The sequence below is a fragment of the Callithrix jacchus genome, chromosome 7, assembly GCF_049354715.1.
Source record: "Callithrix jacchus isolate 240 chromosome 7, calJac240_pri, whole genome shotgun sequence".
Classification (NCBI taxonomy): Eukaryota; Metazoa; Chordata; class Mammalia; order Primates; family Cebidae; genus Callithrix; species Callithrix jacchus.
Window position 1 is genome coordinate 100,276,633 of NC_133508.1, and position 19,450 is coordinate 100,296,082.

Genomic DNA, 19,450 nt, shown 5'->3' on the forward strand with positions numbered 1-19,450 from the left:
AAAGATTAGAGAGTCAAGCAACTGATAAGTGGTTAACATCCAAAATATACAAGAAACTCAAACAACTCAATAGTAAGAAAACACATGATACAGTGTTAAAATGGGCCAAGGATCTAAACAGACATTTCTCTAAAAAACAGATGCGGCCGGACGTGGTGGCTCAAGCCTGTAATCCCAGCACTTTGGGAGGCCGAGGCAGGTGGATCACGAGGTCAAAAGATCGAGACCATCTTGGTCAACCTGGTGAAACCTCGTCTCTACTAAAAGTACAAAAAAATTAGCTGGGCATGGTGGCGCGTGCCTGTAATCCCAGCTACTCAGGAGGCTGAGGCAGGAGAATTGCCTGAACCCAGGAGGCAGAGGTTGCGGCGAGCCGAGATCACTCCATTGCACTCCAGCCTGGGTAAACAAGAGCGAAACTCCGTCTCAAAAAAAAAAGCCACATGCAATGGCCAAGAAGTATATTAGAAAATGCTCAACATCACTAATCGTGAGAGGAATGCAAATTAAAACCACAATGAGATATCATCTCACACCTGTTACAGCAGCTATTATCAAAGAGGCGAAAGACAAGTGTTGAAGAGGATGTGGAAAAGAGGGAATCCTTGCCTGTTGTTGGTGGAAATACAAATTAGTACGACCATTATGAAAAACAATATGGAGGCTGCTCCAAAAATTAATAAAAAGAACTATCATGATTCAGCAATCCCACCACTGGGTATACATCCAAAGAATGTGAAATCAAGCCAGGCGCAGTGGCTCATGCCTGTAATCCTAGCACTTTGGTAGGCCGAGGCAGGTGGATCACTAGGCAGGTGGATCATGAGGTCAGGAGTTCAAGACCAGCCTGACCAAGATGGTGAAACCCCGTCACTGATAAAACTACAAAAATTAGCCAGGTGTGGTGGCAGTCACCTATAATCCCAGCCACTTGGGAGGCTGAGGCAGGAGAATTGCTTGAACCCATGACGGGGAGGTTGCAGTGAGCAGAGATCACACTGCTGCACTCCAGCATGGGTGACAGTGAGACTCCATCTCAAAAAAAATATATATATATGAAATCAGTATGTCAAAGAGACAGCTGCGCTCTCATGTTAATTGCAGCATTAGTCACAGTAGTTAAGAGGTAAAACCAACCTAAGTGTCCAGTGTCCATCAATAAATGGATTAAAGCCTGTGTGTATGTGTATGTGAGTTTGTATGTATATACATAGAGAGAGAGAGAGAGAGGAGAAGAGAGAGAGAGAGAAAGGAGAATATTAGACTGGAATACAATAGTATATACACATACAATGGAATACTGTCCACCCTTTAAAAAGAAGAAAATCCTATCATTTGGAATAACATGAATGAACGTGGAGGACATTATGGTAAGTGAAATAAGCTAAGCATGGAAAGATGAATACTACATGATTTCATTTATAAGTGGAGTATAAAAAAGTTGAATTCATAACAATTGAGGGTAAAATGGTGGTTAGAGGGGCTCATTTTTAATGAAGGATTGGGGAGATGTGGGCAAAGGATACAAAATTTCAGTTAGATGGAGGAATAAATTAAAGAGACCTATTGTGCAACATGGTGACCGTAGTTAATAACAATGTATTATAGTCTTAAGAACTGCTAAAATAATAGACTTGAAGTGTTTGCATTACAAAAAGGACAAATGTGGAGTTAATTAGTTTAATTAGTTCAACTTAGACATTTCACATAGCATATGTATTTCAAAACAACCTGTATACAATACATATATACAATTTTTTGTCAATTTAAAAATAAATTCAAAAAATTAAAGAAACACAAATGAACTATGGACTATAGTTAATTTTTTTAAATGAGAGAGCAAAAATTGATGAAAAACACTTCCGTTTTACAGAAACTGGGGCACAAACCAGAATGATTTGTTCTGTAGACTTGCCCCTTTTGACATAAAATTTGTATCTCATTTGAGGACCATCCTGTTCAATAATAGCCGCTGACCGAACTCAAATGCCTGCTCTTCACAGTTCTTACGTCATGATTCATATACTCTCCCAGCAATTTTTGACTGTCTGCAATTACTTGTGACAAATGATTCTTCAGGGTATTGTCTGCTTTACCTTTTCAAAACGTTTCCATGGTTCACAGATAAGTCACCTGGTGTATACTGTACTGGCCCCAGCAGTAAAGCCAGGTGTTGAGGGCACCTCCCAAAATCCTACTGTACTCTGCAGGTTGGCCACTCAAAGTAAGAATCTTCATAGAACACACAAATAAATTTCATTTGAATACTTCAGTTAATTATAACAACAAACAAATAGATAAAAACTAGAAGAAAATGTAAGTTAATAGTTACTTGTCTCAGATTAGGCAGGACTATCCAAAGTCATGGTAAAAATTCCAAATAATAGGTTAAAATATTTGATGACACAAACACGTTGTAATTTAATTTTTTAAGGGTTAAATAAGAATCTGGAAAAATAAATGAATAAACCTGAAAAATATGTCACAAATATGAGAATGATTATCTTTCATAGGTGATGAACCCATAGATATTGATAATGAAAAAAATGAAAGATATATTAGAAAAATGAATAAAGGAAATGAACAATTAATAAAACCAAGGCTAAGAAATAGCTAATAAAGTATTAGAAATACTCTAAACCTCATCAGTAACCAAATAATTTTCAATTAAAATAAGAAATCTTTTTTTTCACCCATCAGATAGATCAAGTTTTGTCTAAATGTTAATACTTACTTTGGGACAGAGTATGGTAAAATGAACAAACTCATTCACTGCTACATTAGTGTCTTTCTAGAAAGCTAAGCCTTTAAAATTTCCAACATCTTTCAACTTTCCTGTAAAACCGAACTTTTTCAAAATAAAAAATTGAGAGATCAAAAGAAGAAAGCATCCTCATAGCAAAACCAATACATATTTTCTTTCTTGTTTTTTCTGAGACTGAGTCTCACTCTGTCACCAGCCTGGAATGCAATGGTGAGATCTCTGCTCACTGCAAACTCCACCTGCCAGGTTTAAGCAATTCTCCTGCCTCAACCTCCCGAGTAGCTGGGACCACAGGCATGTACCACCAAGCCTGGCTAAATTTTGTATTTTTAATAGAGACGGGGTTTCACCACGTTGGCTAGGATGGTCTCCATCTCTTGACCTTATGATCTACCCGGCCTCCCAAAGTGCTGGGATTACAGGCGTGAGGCAGCACGTCCAGCCCATATTTTCTTAAGTAAATACTTCAAATATATTGTACAGAAGAAAAGATTTCTTACACATTGCTAGTTATAGCTGAGGCACCACTAACAAATGATAGATTAACAACAGAAAAGCATACATATGTAAGTTTTACATGATTCAGGAGCCTTCAGAAATGAACACTCAAAGAGACAAGGAAACCTGTGGGATTTTGTGCTAAGTTTGATGAAGTATATAGCTGTGGAGAAGTGTGATTGCACAAAGTGGATATGACCTAATAGTGATAAACTGGAGGGAATAGCAAAGCCTATTTATTCCGATTCTTCTCTGTGTCCTCGTGTCTTCAGGGATAAAGATGCCCCTCTCCTCCAGGTATAGGAAGGGTACTTCTCCAATGAGAGCCTTACAACCTGCTTCAGAGGAGAAGGGTGGCATAAAGTCAGAGTGACCTTCCTGTTTCTGGTGTTTCCTCAAATGCCAATGCACCTTATTTGGGGGCAGTATGCTTTGAACCCTGTCTTATATGACATAGATACGTAATTTTTAAAATTCTAAATCTAACCAGTCTTTTAAAGGGATCTAATCTTTTCTCTAAAGTGGAAATTCTCAAAGTGTGGTCTTTGGACCATCAGCAAAAGTATCACTTGAAAATTTGCTAGAAATGCAAATTCTCCTACTCACCCAGCTTTACTGATCCAGAAATTCTGGCGGTGTGGCCCAGCAATACATGTTTTCACAAGCCCTGCAGGTGATTATGATGCACACTGAGGTCTGAGAACCACGACTGTAAAGTTACAAAAAAACATAATGGATAGAATAATGTATTAAATACTTCTATGAGGATGCAGTCAAACAAAACTAGAGTGTGGGAAATTCTATGCCATCAGTTCTCCATTTTCTTCAACAAATAAATGACTTGGCGGGGAAAAGAAAGGTATTAAAAGTTAAAGGGAACTTAAGAGCTATAACAACCAAATCAATGGGTGGGTTTTATTTAATCCTGTTTCAATTATTTGAAAAAGATGTTTTGAGACAATTTGGAAAAATCAAACATGATTTTAAAGAATCATTATTTGTTTTATTGTGTGTGAACATTATAATATGATTATGACTTTAAAACAGCCCTTTTGAAGTCCTTACCAGTTGGAGATTTCAAAATTAGTTTTCTTAACTAGCTTTTTAAATTTAAAACTAGTTTTAAAAGTATGAAGTAAATATGACAAAATGTTAATAACTATAAAACTTAGGTTATTAAAAATTAGAAATTGAGTTCTTTCTACTTTTCTGTTCTTTTAGAAATTTTTGTAGTAAAAAAAGAAACAAACAAAATCTTCAAATGGTTTAGCCAACAATTTCAATGTTAGAAATTTACCTTAAGAAAATATTCAGTCTCAAAAAGTATTTTTTTATTTTATATATTTTAAAGCCTGTAGCACCTGATATTTCCGGGTGGTCTCCCATCCAACTACTAACCAGGCCTCCAAGATCAGATGAGATCAAGAGAAAAGGTTTACTTATAAAGATCTTTATGGACTGGGCAGGGTGGCTCACGTCACCCAGCACTGTGGGAGGCCAAGGCAGGTGGATCACTTGAGGTCAGGAGTTCGAGACCAGCTTGGCCAATATGGTAAAACCCTGTCTCTACTAAAACTACAAAAATTAGCCAGGCATGGTGCATGCCTGTAATTCCAGCTACTCAGGAGACTGAGGCAGGAGAATTGTTTGAACCAGGGAGGCAGAAACTGCAGTGAGCTGAGATCGTGCCACTGCACTCCAGCCTGGGGACAGAGTGAGATTCAGTTGCAAAAAAAAAGAAAGAAAAAATGACCTTTATGACAGCATTATTTATACTAGCAAATAAATCATTGTTAGAACGAACCCAAAAATTCAAAACCAGTAGAAATATATAATGAGTTATGAGACTTTCGTGCCATAGAATATAATACACTAAAGATGCTATTTTTTTTTAAAGTAACACACTTAAAGATGCTATTTTTTTAAAAGTGAGATACATCAAAACACATAGAGTATTATTCTTGTTTTGTTAAAGTAAAAAACATATTCAAGAAAAAAAGACAAGAAGGATTTTCAGGGGCCACATGTCAAAAAAAAAAGTCTAGAAGGAACTATATCAAAATGTTAAGTGTAGTTGTCTCTAAACATTGGCATTACAAATCATGTATTTCTTCTTCTCTAAAACTTTCCACATTTTCCAAATTATCTATAATATATATGCTCTCTTCAGTAATATAAAAACATTTTTAATAAAAGCCAAAGAGCCAGGTACAGTGGCTCATTCCTTTAATCCCAGCACTTTGGAAAACTGAGGCAGGAGGATTGGTTGGACCTAGGAGTTTAAGATCAGCTTGAGCAACATAGTGAAACCCCTCATCTCTACAAAAAACTTTAAAAATTACCTGAGCATGGTGGTCCCAGCTACTCAGAAGGCTGAAGTGGGAGGATCACTTGAGCCTGGGAGAGAGAGTTTGCAATGAGCTATGATTGTGCCAATGGACTCCAGCCTGGATAACACGGAGGGGCCCTATCTCTAAAAATAAATGAATAAATAAACAAAGAGTATTTTTTCATAATGGCATAAAAATAAATCACTATACCATAAAATTAAGACTTTTTTTTTAGGGGAGAAAGTAAGCGCTTTTCCTTAAGCATTGCAAGGTTCATGGCTGATATGCCTGTAACAAAAGACAGATTAGTAAGAGAAAAGCATAACAAATTTATTTAACCAAAGATTTATGTGACATGGGAAACTTCAGAAATGAAGACCAAAAGAAGTGGGGAAAATTGTGTATTTTTATGCTCAGGTTTGATGAAGAATAGATTCTCATGTAGAAATATGATTGGACAAAAAGGGGATATAACCTCATGGTAATAAACTGAAGGGAACGTACCAAGGCCTATTCATTCAGATCCTTCTCTGTGTCCCTGAGTCTTCATTCTTTTCTTCAGGGTATAGAGAGGACACCTGTCACATGAAGGTCTTCAGGGGAGAAAAGAAGAAGAATTATTTTCATGGCCTCAGGGGAGAAGGATGGGAGAAAATCAGAAACCTTTCTGTTTTTGTGACATTCCTTCGACTTAAAATACTCGGTATGCCAAGATGCCATATTTTGGAATACCATGTTCTGAGCCCCAACACCTTCTTGTTTTAAAAGCCTAAGAAACATTTTAAGGATGAGCCATTACTTAGTGAGAGAGAAAGGTGAGTTGCCCTTACCCAGTGGAGCACGTATTGTTTATTCTACTTATTTGACAGTAATTATATATATATATCTTTAGATTGTTATGTTTATATGTCCATGTACATATTCATATATATATTCATATATGTACATAGAAAGTTATGTGTGTATATATATATATCTTTAGACTGTTATGTTTATGTGTCCATGTACATATTCATATATATATTCATATATGTACATAGAAAGTTATGTGTGTGTATATATATATCTTTAGACTGTTATGTTTATGTGTCCATGTACATATTCATTCTATAGCATTTAATAAACATTTATTGAGTGATTACTCATTGTCAACAATGAACAAAACAAGTAAAACTCCCTGCCTTCATATAGCTTACCTTCTAATGGAGGAAGACAGACTATGAAGAAACAAATTTAAAAATATTTGTAGTATGTAAAATAGTAAGTGCTATGGGGAAAAATAAGGCAAGGAAGAGAACAGGGAGTGCTGAGTTGTTGAGGGGAAGGAGGCTCTGCAATTTGGAATAGGGTAGTTAGTGAAGGCCTAACTGAAAGGGTGACATTTAACAAAGACCTGAAGGAGTGAAGGAATGAACCATGCTGTCTGTATCTGGGAAAAATCTTTATGCAGAGAAAATAGCAAGTGTAAATGTCACAAGGTTACCCTCACGTGGTGCAGTGGCAGACACCTGTAATCCAGCTATTTTGGGAGGCTGAGGCAGAAGGATCACTTGAGCCAGGAGTTCGAGACCGTCCTGGATAATATAGTGAGATCCTACTTCAAAAAAAAAAATGTCACAAGGCAGAAGCATGTCTGAAATATATATCTTGTTTGCCTAATTTGGCAGCAATTTATTTGAAAGAATCATGTCATATCCCTGCTTCTGTTAACACAGGCCCTGATCATAATGCCTAGAATAGTACTGAGGAAACATTTATTGGTGATTGTTAATGCAAGAACTAAAAATTATTAGAATCCATAACCTTTTCCAAAAATCCAATATCACTTTATCTCCCATTTCTTTATAAGAAGGACTTTTTAACATTAGATCTGTTCAAAGTTGCATTTGCCTTAAGAGGCAAAGATGTTTCCTTCTCTAGAAATATTCAAACACACTGAACCACCAGCGGGCAAACATGCTCTAAAGGGAGTACAAGTGTCAGATGGTCAGTGAGGTAGACGACCTATGATAGTCCCTTCCATCATTCAATATTCAACAAATACTACTGAGTAATGAACAAGACCAAAATCTCTGCTCTTCTGAATTAACAATCTTGTCAGCATCTGAATAGCTATTACAAAGCTACTAGATTGGCGAATAGTCAATGCTCATCAAAAAACAAGAAATCCCCCTTCTTTAGGAGTGAGCAATTTATAAAGTCATTCATGTGTTCCTCTACTTCTTAAGAGACTTTCTTATTCATACTTAATCTACAGAATCTGGTATAAAAATCTTTACTAATTGCTGACGAATACATTATCTTGAATAAACTCCATATTCTCTGGATATGGAGAATTAACTATCAATTTCTTAGTAGTTAATTATGCCATTAACAGAAAAGTGAGTAAGGCATAACCACAAACAGCAATCACATACTGAAAATGTATTTACAGTTAATTTGGTTCTTTTTTTTTACATTAAACATCATCCTGAGGCAATGGCATTGATTTCAAATTAAATATTGCCTGCATTGAAATTGCCAAAAGAAATATCAATCCTTATTTACTCATATATTCCTTTTTTTAAGGCTAATCCTGCATTCTTAGTAGGAGTCTCCATTGGTTAAACTGGAGATATTTAAGTAATAGTGTCTACAAACAATAGCATAGAGTTAACCAAATGAACATTAATATTCAAAGAGTAAACAGACCAAATACCTGTGGGGGAAAAGAAGATTAATGTTCATCACAGATGTGTTTGCTAGAATGAGGGGACTTTTTAAAGAAAGTTTATCCTTTCTCACATAAAAATCAGGGAAGGAATTCAGGTCAGGGGTAGGAAGCTCTGCTCTGCATGGTCATTCAACGACTCAGTTAATAATAGCTCTGCCATCTTCAACACATGGCTTCCAAGGCATCGTTACCCCAGTCAGCCATAAAGAGGAAAAGGTATGAGGATCCTAAATGGAAGGTTTTAAGGGCCAGACTTGAAAGTGTTACATATCACCCCCCTTACATTCCACATCGCAAAGCCACATCTAACTTCAAGAGAAGCCGGAAAATACAGTCAAGCTCTGGATCCAGGAAGAGAAGACTGTATTTTATAGACTATAGGTTATCTCTGACATAATAGAATTGCAAATGAAACCTCAATTCTCTAAAATATTCTTCTCCCTAGAATATTTGTCAGTGTTTAGCCCCCAGTTAAATGTGCGTGCTAGAAGACTCTTCCTGAACATGGCCTCTTAGTTCCCAATTTATGAAGGGATTGTGTTGCACAAGTTCACTTGTGAGTTTACTAAAATGTATTTTCTGATAGAAGAATAATAACAGACCAACTCACTACGTAGGATAAATTATTTATACTATGTAATTTATCTTATTTAGACAAACACTATGAAACCTGCTGAGTTTTGGATAGTATAGGAGAAGAATGAAATTTCCTCTCCTACTCATGGGAAAAACAAAAAGACTGACCTTAATAAGCAAGTAGATCAGTTCAACACCTTTTTTCCTTGTTACTCTCCTTTCCAAAGGTGCCTGTCCCCTTCATACCATGCCAAACATCTCACATAAGCTTATCCCTGTTTCCATTTCCCAGTCATTACTCTTATCAATGTTGCCATCCTTATTTCTTTAATGTTAGTCAAGTGAAGCAGAGGGAGTAGAGAAAAAAATGCTGCCATTCTTATCTGAATGCTAAAGTCGAGGATTTGTATTTTTAAAAGTTCTTTCACAGATAAGCTTATAATTGTTAACATTTCTTGAATATTTACCCTATACCAAAACTGTGTTCTCCAAACTTCATTTTGTTCATTTACAAAACGGAGACAATAATATTAACACTGATCTTCTGAAGTTATTGTAAGGATGAAATGAGATAATGCCTGTAAAGCGCCTTGCACCTTGCCTGACATTAATAAATTTACAAAATAAATGTTAGCTATTATTTTCCTAATTAGTTTATTATTACTCAGTGAGAGAGTGAAAGTGTGAAGAACTCATTATCATTCAGCTCTGCTCCCTTCTCCCCCAGCAACCTGTTATCTTTCCAACTTACAAAGGAAATGACAGTCACACTTTTTTCAGTGTTGACATTGGTTCTCGATGCTAATGTACCTGAAGTGCCTGCTAAAAATGTAAATTCCCAGGCCTCACAGTCAGAATTCCCCATTCAGTCAGAGGTAAGCACTGCTGCCACATTGAACAACACCAGGGGGCATCATTCACATGGTATTGCATATAAATGGTGCTTCCTGAAGTTTTGCAAATTTGTAGTTCTGAAGTTGAAGGCCAGGAAATAATATTTTTAACAAACACACAGGTGATACAGACAATTCTCCTGGGATTGAGACTTTGAGAAAGACTGTTCTAGAGGGACTGTTTAAAATGCAGGGACCTGAGAAAGAACTTGCTCCACTGGCTAGTTCAGTGTCTAAAGCAGATGTAATCAAATATCGACAAAACAACATCTTAAAAGCCTGATCACAGCTATGTTATCCAGAACTCTTATCAGTAGCCAAATTCACTGGAACTGGACTTTCACCTGTAATCTTCTTCCAAAGGCTTCACATGGCTCTCTAGACATTATCTCATTAATCCTCAGGACAGATCTATGAGACAAGTGGCAGACAATGGACTTTTCATTACAGGTAGCTTGGGGCATGAGTAGGGTTCCTGGTCCCAGAAGACTGCATCAGTACCTAGATGGGTCTTTTGCAGTCTCCCCAGTCTTCATCTATGAAACACTGAGCTTCTACTTTTTGCTGGGGAGATCTTCACCAGTTCCCACATAAGAAAGGTTGTTAAGAAGGTAAATTTCATTCGTCTGTCGATTCTATTCATTCACAAATATTTAATAGCTACTGCTCAACAGAACTAATACTTTTTGGAAGTAGATGGATGTTGAGTTATTAAATGCACAAATAAGCAACTATATACTGAGCAAATCTCTGTGGGACCCTAATGGATAAAGAAAACACATTAATTGGGCATTAATTAATGAAGGAAACCACTACTGTCACAAGAAGAGGGTCTTGGCTTTTTCTACAAGACCCCAAGAAGCATATATTATATTTGAGACCAATGGTCAGAGCTTCAGAGAGACAGATTTTGATTGGAAATAAAGAAGATCTTATGAACGGAGTGATCCAAATGTTGCCTCTGGAAGAAGAAAATTTCTCTTCTTAGGAGATGTGTAAACATAGGCTAATTGCCACTTCAAAGAGACATTATGGATATTATTCCCATATGCCAAGAATGTTCACCTGTTCTGTGCTAAACCAGAACATCACACTTCTACTTTGACTTCAGATTTCAACCTAAATATCACTTCCTCAGAGACATTCTTTCAGACCCTCCACACTAAGACCCCCCCATTGCATATTGCCTTAGTTCCTAAAGTTATAAGTACTCTTTAATAGTACTTATAACTTTAATTAAATGACTGGTTATGAAATAATTAATGGAATATAAGTTTTTACAGGGCAGAGACCGTGTGAGGTTTTTTTTACCCACCTGGTACCTACCAGCCTCTGGCACATATTAGATGCTCAGTAAACATTTGTTGAATGAATGAATGTTGATGGATGATTGGACCAGATGTGGATTCTCAGAATTAACCCAGCTGAAGATAATGTTAACTTCCCCTGCTAAACTGACTTGAAAATTTTAGAGCTAAACAGTGTTCTTGGGGCCTTTCATCCACCTGTTAAAGCATCCACTTCATTGCACATTCATTCTCACTTTACCTATTTCTTTGTTAGCAAGCAGCTCAGTTTAAAACCTCAACCATGCTGGTCCATCCTTATGCTGGAAACTGCACACAAGGACTAGCATTCATTTCCAAAACCCTTGGCTTCTCTGCACCAATTCATTTCATGTTCATCCATGGGCTTTGGCCTGCCTATCTCCCTTGTCCATCTGTTTGGACAGCAATGTGTCTGCCTGTGGGTGGTTAGATCCTTGGCAAGGGATAGAGTCTCCAAACAATGCAAGAGGTTTACATGGGCAAGCTCCACTGCATAGTCAGAGACATCTATCTTATGGGGAGGGTCGTCTCTCTGAAAGCCTGGGTGACACATGCCCCCTTTACACTTGATTATACCTATAGACATGCAGATGCCCAAACCAGAAGAAAATCAAAACTCAAAAGGAAAATTAAAAATAGTCACAAAACATTGATTTGACAAACATGACTGACAGCCCATTCTGGGCTGGACAGTGTGGGTAGATGCTAGGGGTATATGACTTACAAACCGAGAAAGAGCAATGTGTTAAGTGTGGTATATAGAGGAAGTTATGAGAGCACAGAGAAGGGATGAGGATACTTGATATACCTAAATAGTCGCTGGAAAAACTTAATACATATAAGTAGAAAGCTGAGTTTTCAGCATGTTGTGTTCTATTAGGCAGCAGAGGAGAAAAATGAACTATGGCAGAGAGAAAACAGCTGAACCCAGAACCCAAGATGTAGCCATGCCCATCAGTGGCAAGCAAGCAAATGGCAGGACTTCATAAGAGCTATGCCAAGGAGATGCAGCCTCTTTCATTTAAGATAAAATAAACATTTTCATTCTAGTTATTTGGGAAAAAAGAAATGTGGCAGTGTGGGTATGAGGAGACGTGAAGTGCTCTGAGTAGGATGGCTGCTTCCAAGAATAATGTCAATACCTATACGCATACCCAGATGAGTGCACACACACAGCCCCTACACAGCACAGCAGCACTGTCTGCCATGGGCAATGTTCACAGAATGCTAAGATGGGAAGGAGCCAATTAGTATGGCATGTATAATTTTGGCCAAAAAAAAAATTGTTATTTCAATGGGGTTTTTGAATGAGCCAGGGACCTTCAGAATGTGAAATCCTGTTTATAAAAACACACAGCCCTTTTAGAACGACCAAGATAGCAGGGCCTTATGAACTCCAAAATGAATTAAACCATAAGGTGGTAAATGAAAATGAGAATGAAGAAAATGTAAAGTAAAAATCATCAAGGAGCAGGAAAGGGGAGAATGTTATGATGAAGACCAGAAAAACAGAAACTGAGATAAACAGAATATAATGCCCCCACCTTCATGATGCTTTTATTCATCAAAGGGGGACAAACCACAATTACCATCAATAAGTAAATTAACCAATGAATGGTACAATTTTCAGAAGGTGGTAAAATAAGAGTATGGGGAGGCGATCTTAGGCAGATGGCCAGGGAGTCCCTATCTGTGGAGGTGACGTTTGAGCTGAGATCTGAATGATGAGAGAGCCATGCACATACCTAGGAAAAGAGCAGAACAGGCAGAAAGAAGAGAAAGTGTAAAGGCCCTGAGGCAGGTAAAAACTTGATCTGGCTTGAGAACAGCAAGGCCAATGTAGCTGGAGCACCGTGAACAAGGAGGATGTGGCAAAAGGCAAAGTTGGAGTGAGGTAGGCAGGGCCAGGTCAAAGCGGGCTGGGCAGCCATAGAGAGAAGATTGGATTTTGTTACCAGTAAAATGGAAAGTCATTGGAGGACTTTAAGTAAGGGACTAATGTGATAGGATGTATATTTTGGAAAGATTATGCTGTCTGTGGCACGAAAAATAAACTGTAAGAAGGCAAGAGTAGAACCAAAGAGACCTATTAGAAATGTATTGCAATAGTCCAGGGAAGGCTAATGGAAGATCGTGAGAGATGGTCAGATTTAGACTATGTTATGAAGAAATATATTTCATATCCTTAACTACCATGCCACATTTTTTACTTCTTATTATTTTATACTCTCTATCATGCTTTTTGGCCTGATCTCCTTAGCTTGTGATAATCATAACTTATTTATAAAGTTCTATGTATTATGATTAATTCATTTAGTTAGCATTTATGTGTATGTATTATACCCCAAGTGCTACAGTAGTTCTTAGGTAGACAAAAGTTACAAAGCACTTTTTCACAAAATGCATCATTTAATCCAACAATCTTGTAAGATAGCTAATGAGGATAATATTAATACGTTTTTACAGATAAGCAAAGTAAGGCTCAGAGAGGCTAAATAATTTGCCCAAAGCCATGGGGGTAGTCAGAGGGCAAAGCTAGAGCAGAGCGAATGTTACCTGACCCCTAAATCAACGTCTTTCTACCACACTCCCATGTATCCTGTGTCTTCTCTGCTTTGAGCCCATGGCATTGTACCATAGATAACAAGTGCTTATGCAAAGTACATGATCAATAACCGTGAAGCTGAGGACGACAATGCTATCTCTCTGCCTTCGATGTGTTGACTTGTCTATTTGTGTAGTTAATGTATTTCTCACCATGCCAAAATGTACCTTAGACTTAGCCTATGTAGATTTTACCAAGAAATTAACAGTTAGAAAAGACTAGAGCTCAATTTTTTGCATTTGGACAGGTTAGTCATGATTCAATTAAGAGCTATCTTACTGAGTACGTTCCATTTTCCATAAATATATACTGGAAGAATGAATAATCTTATATAGAATTATGTAAAATAATAATCCTACATAGAATAATCCTGTATAATAATCCTATTCAGAATTATATAAAAGTAAGCTGCTATTATCACAGTCCAGTTGGAGAAATAAGGTCTTATTTTATAAGACCATTAAATAATATGTAATAAGTGCAGCACTCTGGCATAGCAGTTAAGAGCACAATATGCATTCACCTTTTTTTTTAAGATGGAGTCTTGCTGTCACCCAGGCTGGGGTGCAATGGTGCGATCTCAGCTCTGCCTTCCCGATTCAAGTAATTCTCCTGCCTCAGCCTCTTGAGTAGCTGGGATTACAGGTGCGCACCACCATGCCCGGCTAATTTTTGTATTTTTAGTAGAGATGGGGTTTCACCATGTTGGTCAGGCTGATCTCGAACTCCTGACCTCGTGATCTGCCCACCTCGGCCTCCCAAAGTGCTGGGATTACAGGCATGATCCACCGCGCCCGGCCGCATTCACCTTTTTAAGGTTCTGGGGATAGAAATGAACAAGAAAAATGGTTCCTGCTGTCTTGAAGTTTCCACTCTGGCCTTCTCTCATAACTGCTACTCTTAACTTAAAAGCCTTGGGCACTTCCTAAGGTTCTCCGTAATTTATAATAACTGCTATCACTTACTGGATGCTTACTACAATTAGTGTGTTTGATCCTCTCAACAACCCTGTGAAGAAGGTAGCATTATTATCAATCCCATTTTCCGGATAAGAAAACTAAGGCACAGAGAGGCTCCCACAGCTAATAAGTAGTAGAACTGGCTTTGTATCCAGGCGGTCTGGCTACAAAGCTCACATGCTTAGCCAATATACAGTGGGATATCCGGGTTGTGCAGGACATGAAGCTTACACAATTCTAGGAGCTCTCTTTGAGAAAAAAGAATACAACACTACAAACACAAAATTAGTTACAGGGCCTTGGAAGGGGCCCATGAAAGATTTGCATTTTATAAGATTCACATTAAGTCTGCCTTTGGCTTCACGGTAAACCCATCTGTGCCTCTATGCAATACCCTAAGAATGAGCTCTGTTGTTAAAATAAAGACTGCCCTAACACAAATGCCTAGAAGGTGGCTGAGTGAAGAGAGCAAGGAAATAGCATTATCATTTTTCAAATGTGAAACTGTAGATAGGACTTTCTGGTGCTCCACGTCAAGTCAGTGAGCATTCATAAAGCACCTGCTATGTGCTGAGCATTATGCTAATATACAAACTTGCAGAAAATACAAAAGCCTGCAATTTCAGCACGTTGGGAGACCGAGGCTGGTGGATCACCTGAGGTTAAGAGTTTGAGACCAGCCTGACCAATATGGTGAAACCCTGTCTCCACTAAAAATACAAAAAAGTTTAGCCAGGCATGGTGGCATGTGCCTGTAGTTCCAGCTACCCAGGAGGCTGAGACAGGAGAATCACTTGAACCCAGGAGGCAGAGGTTGTAGTGAGCCAAGATTGTACCTCTACACTCCAGCCTAGGCAACAGAGCAAGACTCTGTCTCAAAAAAATAAAACGTATACATATCTGTAGACATACTCTCAAACAGCCAGCTTATGTATCCAGCGCTATGTAAATGCAAAATGAGACTAATATAACAACAGTAGCTGCCCTTGAGAAATTGAATGATAATAAACAAATAAGCATTTAATGCTTACTATATAAATAGCATTTCTATAAGTGGATTACAGTTCATGAGTTAGATACTGATATTACCATCATCCTTATTTTACAGACCAAGAAACAGATCAAGGGGTGGCAAAGCTTGGATCTGAATTCAGATGTGCTCCTTCTCGAGCCATATTCTTACCTACTCTACTGCTCTTCTCCAGTCATTTTGGAAACATGAAACAATTGGAGATCTGAAGCTTCGAAACTCCCACCAAGCACCATCTCCTCCATAAAGCCTTCCCTGCCCACCCCAGATGGCTCAGGTTTCTCTCCACAAAGCTTTCCACATTCTCCTTTCTCATAGCTATATGAATAAGTCCCTGTTGCTTCCTTTCTTAGACCACAGGCTTCTTGAAGGCTTATGTCTCAAGAACCTGGTAGGTATTCAACAAACATTGGAGATATCAATGAATAAATGAGCAATACATGTTAGAGTATGGTCAAGTGGTCTGTTGGTTCTATGGTAAATAATTTATCTGCTGTAAGTTTTAGATGAGACTTCAGCATGAAAGTAAGATTAGAAAAGTGGAAGGGGAAGGAAAATATTTCAGGGGATAGAAACAGCCTGAGCAAAAGAGCAGCAATGGGAACGATCATGCCATGAAAAACGCATCTCTTTCCCACTGCTTCTGTAGTGAACCACCACTAAATGAGTGGTTAAAACAACACACGTTTATTTTCTTAGAGTTCTGGAGGTTAGAAATCTAAAATCAAGGTGTCAGAAGGGCTGTGTTCATTCTGCAGGCTTCAGTGGATAATCTGTTTCCTCTCTTCTTTCAGCTTCTGAGGCCATCTGCATCCCTAGACTCATGGCCCCCTCCTCCCACCACTCCAGCTTCTTGCTTCCATAGTCCCATCTCCTACGATTGCCTTGACTCTCCTGTCTCCCTCTTAAAAGAACCCTTGTTATTATATTATTGGGCCCACTCAGACAATCTAGGATAGCCTTACCATCTCAGGATCCTTAACCACATCTTCAAAGCTCCTTTTCCTATGTTAGGTAATGTATTCACTGGTTGCCTAGGTTCTGGGGATTAAGATGTAGACATCGTTGGAAGGCCATTATTCAGCCAAACACAAAATGGAACAATAAAAGCACAGTTCATGCTCTGCAAAGGTTCTGTCTCTATGAGGCCACAAGCTTAATGGGTAGAACACGAGCCAGGCTTCTTTCCAGGCTTAGGCATCCGGGCCTGTCCTAATAGACAGCAGAGAGACACCACAGAGTGTTAAGAAGGATCAAGTCACTAAGAAAATGATGTTTTTGAAGGCTGGGCGCGGTGGCTCAAGCCTGTAATCCCAGCACTTTGGGAGGCCGAGGCGGGTGGATCACGAGGTCAAGAGTTCGAGACCATCCTGATCAACAAGATGAAACCCCGTCTCTACTAAAAATACAAAAAATTAGCTGGGCATGGTGGTGCGTGCCTGTAATCCCAGCTACTCAGGAGCCTGAGGCAGGAGAATTGCCTGAACTCAGGAGGCGGAGGTTGAGGTGAGCTGAGATCGCGCCATTGCACTCCAGTCTGAGTAACAACAGCCAAACTCCATCTCAAAAAAAAAGAAGAAAATGATGTTTTTAAAAGATTTGTCAACCATGTTGTTACTTGCTTCAATTGAAGACATCTTTTTTCAAGAAGATAATAATAATTGGTTGTATATAGGGTTTTATTTTTATAAAACTTTCACATATAAGCCTATCTAGGAGATATTATTATCTCCATTTTAAAGATGAGGAAACTGAGTTCAGAGAGGTTGAGTATCTTTCTTTTTTTTTTTTTTTTTTTTTGAGACAGTCTCACTCTGTCACCCAGGCTGAAGTGCAGTGGGACAATCTCTGCTCACTGCAACCTCTGCCTTCCGAGTTCAAGTGATTCTCCTGCCTCAGCCTCCCAAGTAGCTGGGACTACAGGCACCCACCACCATGCCTGGCTAATTTTTGTATTTTTAGTAGAGAGGGGGTTTCATCATATTGGCAAGGCTGGCCTCGAACTCCTGACCTCAGGTGATCTGCCCACCTCAGCCTCCCAAAGTGCTGGGATTACAGGCATGAGCCACCATGCCCAGCCCTGTTGACTGACTTTTTCCAGAAGATTTTATATACTTATCTTACACATGAGAGAACAGAGCCAGATAATTTGAGGAGGCAGTGTTGTGCCTGGGGTAAGTTTGTACTTACCCTGGTAAATACAAAAGGCTTTGGAAACTGTCCAGAGTCCAAATATTAATTCTGCCCTTTACTCACTATGTGACTTTGACCAAGTTATATCACTTCTCTAAATTTCATTTCCCTTATCTATAAAATGCAACTAATAATAGTACCTGCTTCATAGGTTTTATGAGGATTAAATAAGATAATGCTAGTAAAGAAAGTACTTGGCACAAAGCAATCGATAAACAGTAGCTACTATTATTATAAATACCACCTCCTTTCTGTAACATCGCTCTCAGATGAGACCATCTAGATCATACATTAGATCAGCGTACATTTCAACACAGGAAGATTCAAAACTGAATTTAAAAGAAGCTATTAAAGATAGGTTTCACAGTATGCTAGGACATGAGCTTTCTAGTTCCTCCCTATTAAAAAAAATTAATATCTTCATAACGTGTATTAGGTAATGCCCTAAAAGTATGTTAATAATTTAAATTCCAACTCTTCTTGCTTTCAGTGTAATTTCCTATAAACCATAGTTATTCTTCAATCAAGGTCTGATTTTGTTCAGATGGGTTACATGGTGAAAGACTAAATAAGGTACATATAGTTCTGTGGTCAATCTGCATGAATTGGTTTGTAAACTTCGGTGGACAAGCAAGCACTTGCCAAGTGGTCTGAATTAACCTTTACTTTGTGCCCATTTCTAGGAGGAATGAATGAACACCAGTAGTCTGCTGGTCTGCCTGGCCTGCCTGGTGTCTGGCATCCAGAGACTTTTCCTGGCTGACCTTTTGGAGAATGTCCAACATTGAGAAAATGGAATCCAAAAGAAGATGCAGAATTGGGCTCCGTGTTTTCAGAGACTGCACCACATTGGTCATAGGAGTTAAATGTGTTCATATCCATCGGCTCTGTGCTCTGTCACGCAAAATATTAAAATGAAATGCTAGGAGAACAGTTTGAAGCAATCCTTCCTGTTCTTGAAAATCACCTTTAGCTGCTGAGAACGCTAGTAATCCCTTTGCAGCTTACTGGGGGCACATTTATCAGTGAGGCAGCTAAGCCAATTGTGGCTGCATTCACAGGTGACCGTGCTGTCTGCCTGCCTTCCCAGAGATACAAGAAACAAAACCAAACTGATAGAGAGGAGCTGGCATTGCAAATTCACCCAAGAGAGGAGCCCAGGCCAGACTTCTGTTTTTATGGACAGGAACATTCGGTCCTCAGCGGCCTTGCCTCTGAATTCACAGGCTCCTCATACAATGCCACAATTCTGAAAAATAAAAGGGGATCTCAAGCAGAAAAAGAGATTACAAATAAGCATCATTCGACAACAATAACCAAAAAATAAACCCTGGCGGCCACTGTGATAAGCGGCCCTGGTGCATGCCCGTCTTGTCGTCTCAGTTCCTGAGAGAACTGGGACGGCAGCACAACAAATTATCTAGTTTCTTAAATCCAGGGGCTCTGACGCAGACACAGGAGAGCAAGCGTCATTTAAATGTGAAAAGCTGTTACTGATAGAGCCCTGCTGGCAGTTACAAAAAGTATTTTTTACATATAAAAAGCATGTTTGGCAAATTCC

At 38.6% G+C, this 19,450-nt stretch overlaps 1 long non-coding RNA gene across 1 annotated transcript in view; it reads right to left on the bottom strand.

The window, feature by feature from the left end:
- LOC144577163 (uncharacterized) overlaps window positions 1-19,450 on the bottom strand; it is a 75,726-nt gene that overhangs the window by 4,471 nt on the left and 51,805 nt on the right. Inside the window, exons 2-4 of the long non-coding RNA XR_013520506.1 lie at window positions 6,097-6,185; window positions 5,605-5,659; window positions 3,869-3,971 (exon numbers count right to left, since the gene is read on the bottom strand). This is a non-coding gene — a long non-coding RNA (uncharacterized LOC144577163). The remainder of the gene's footprint in view (window positions 1-3,868; window positions 3,972-5,604; window positions 5,660-6,096; window positions 6,186-19,450) is intronic.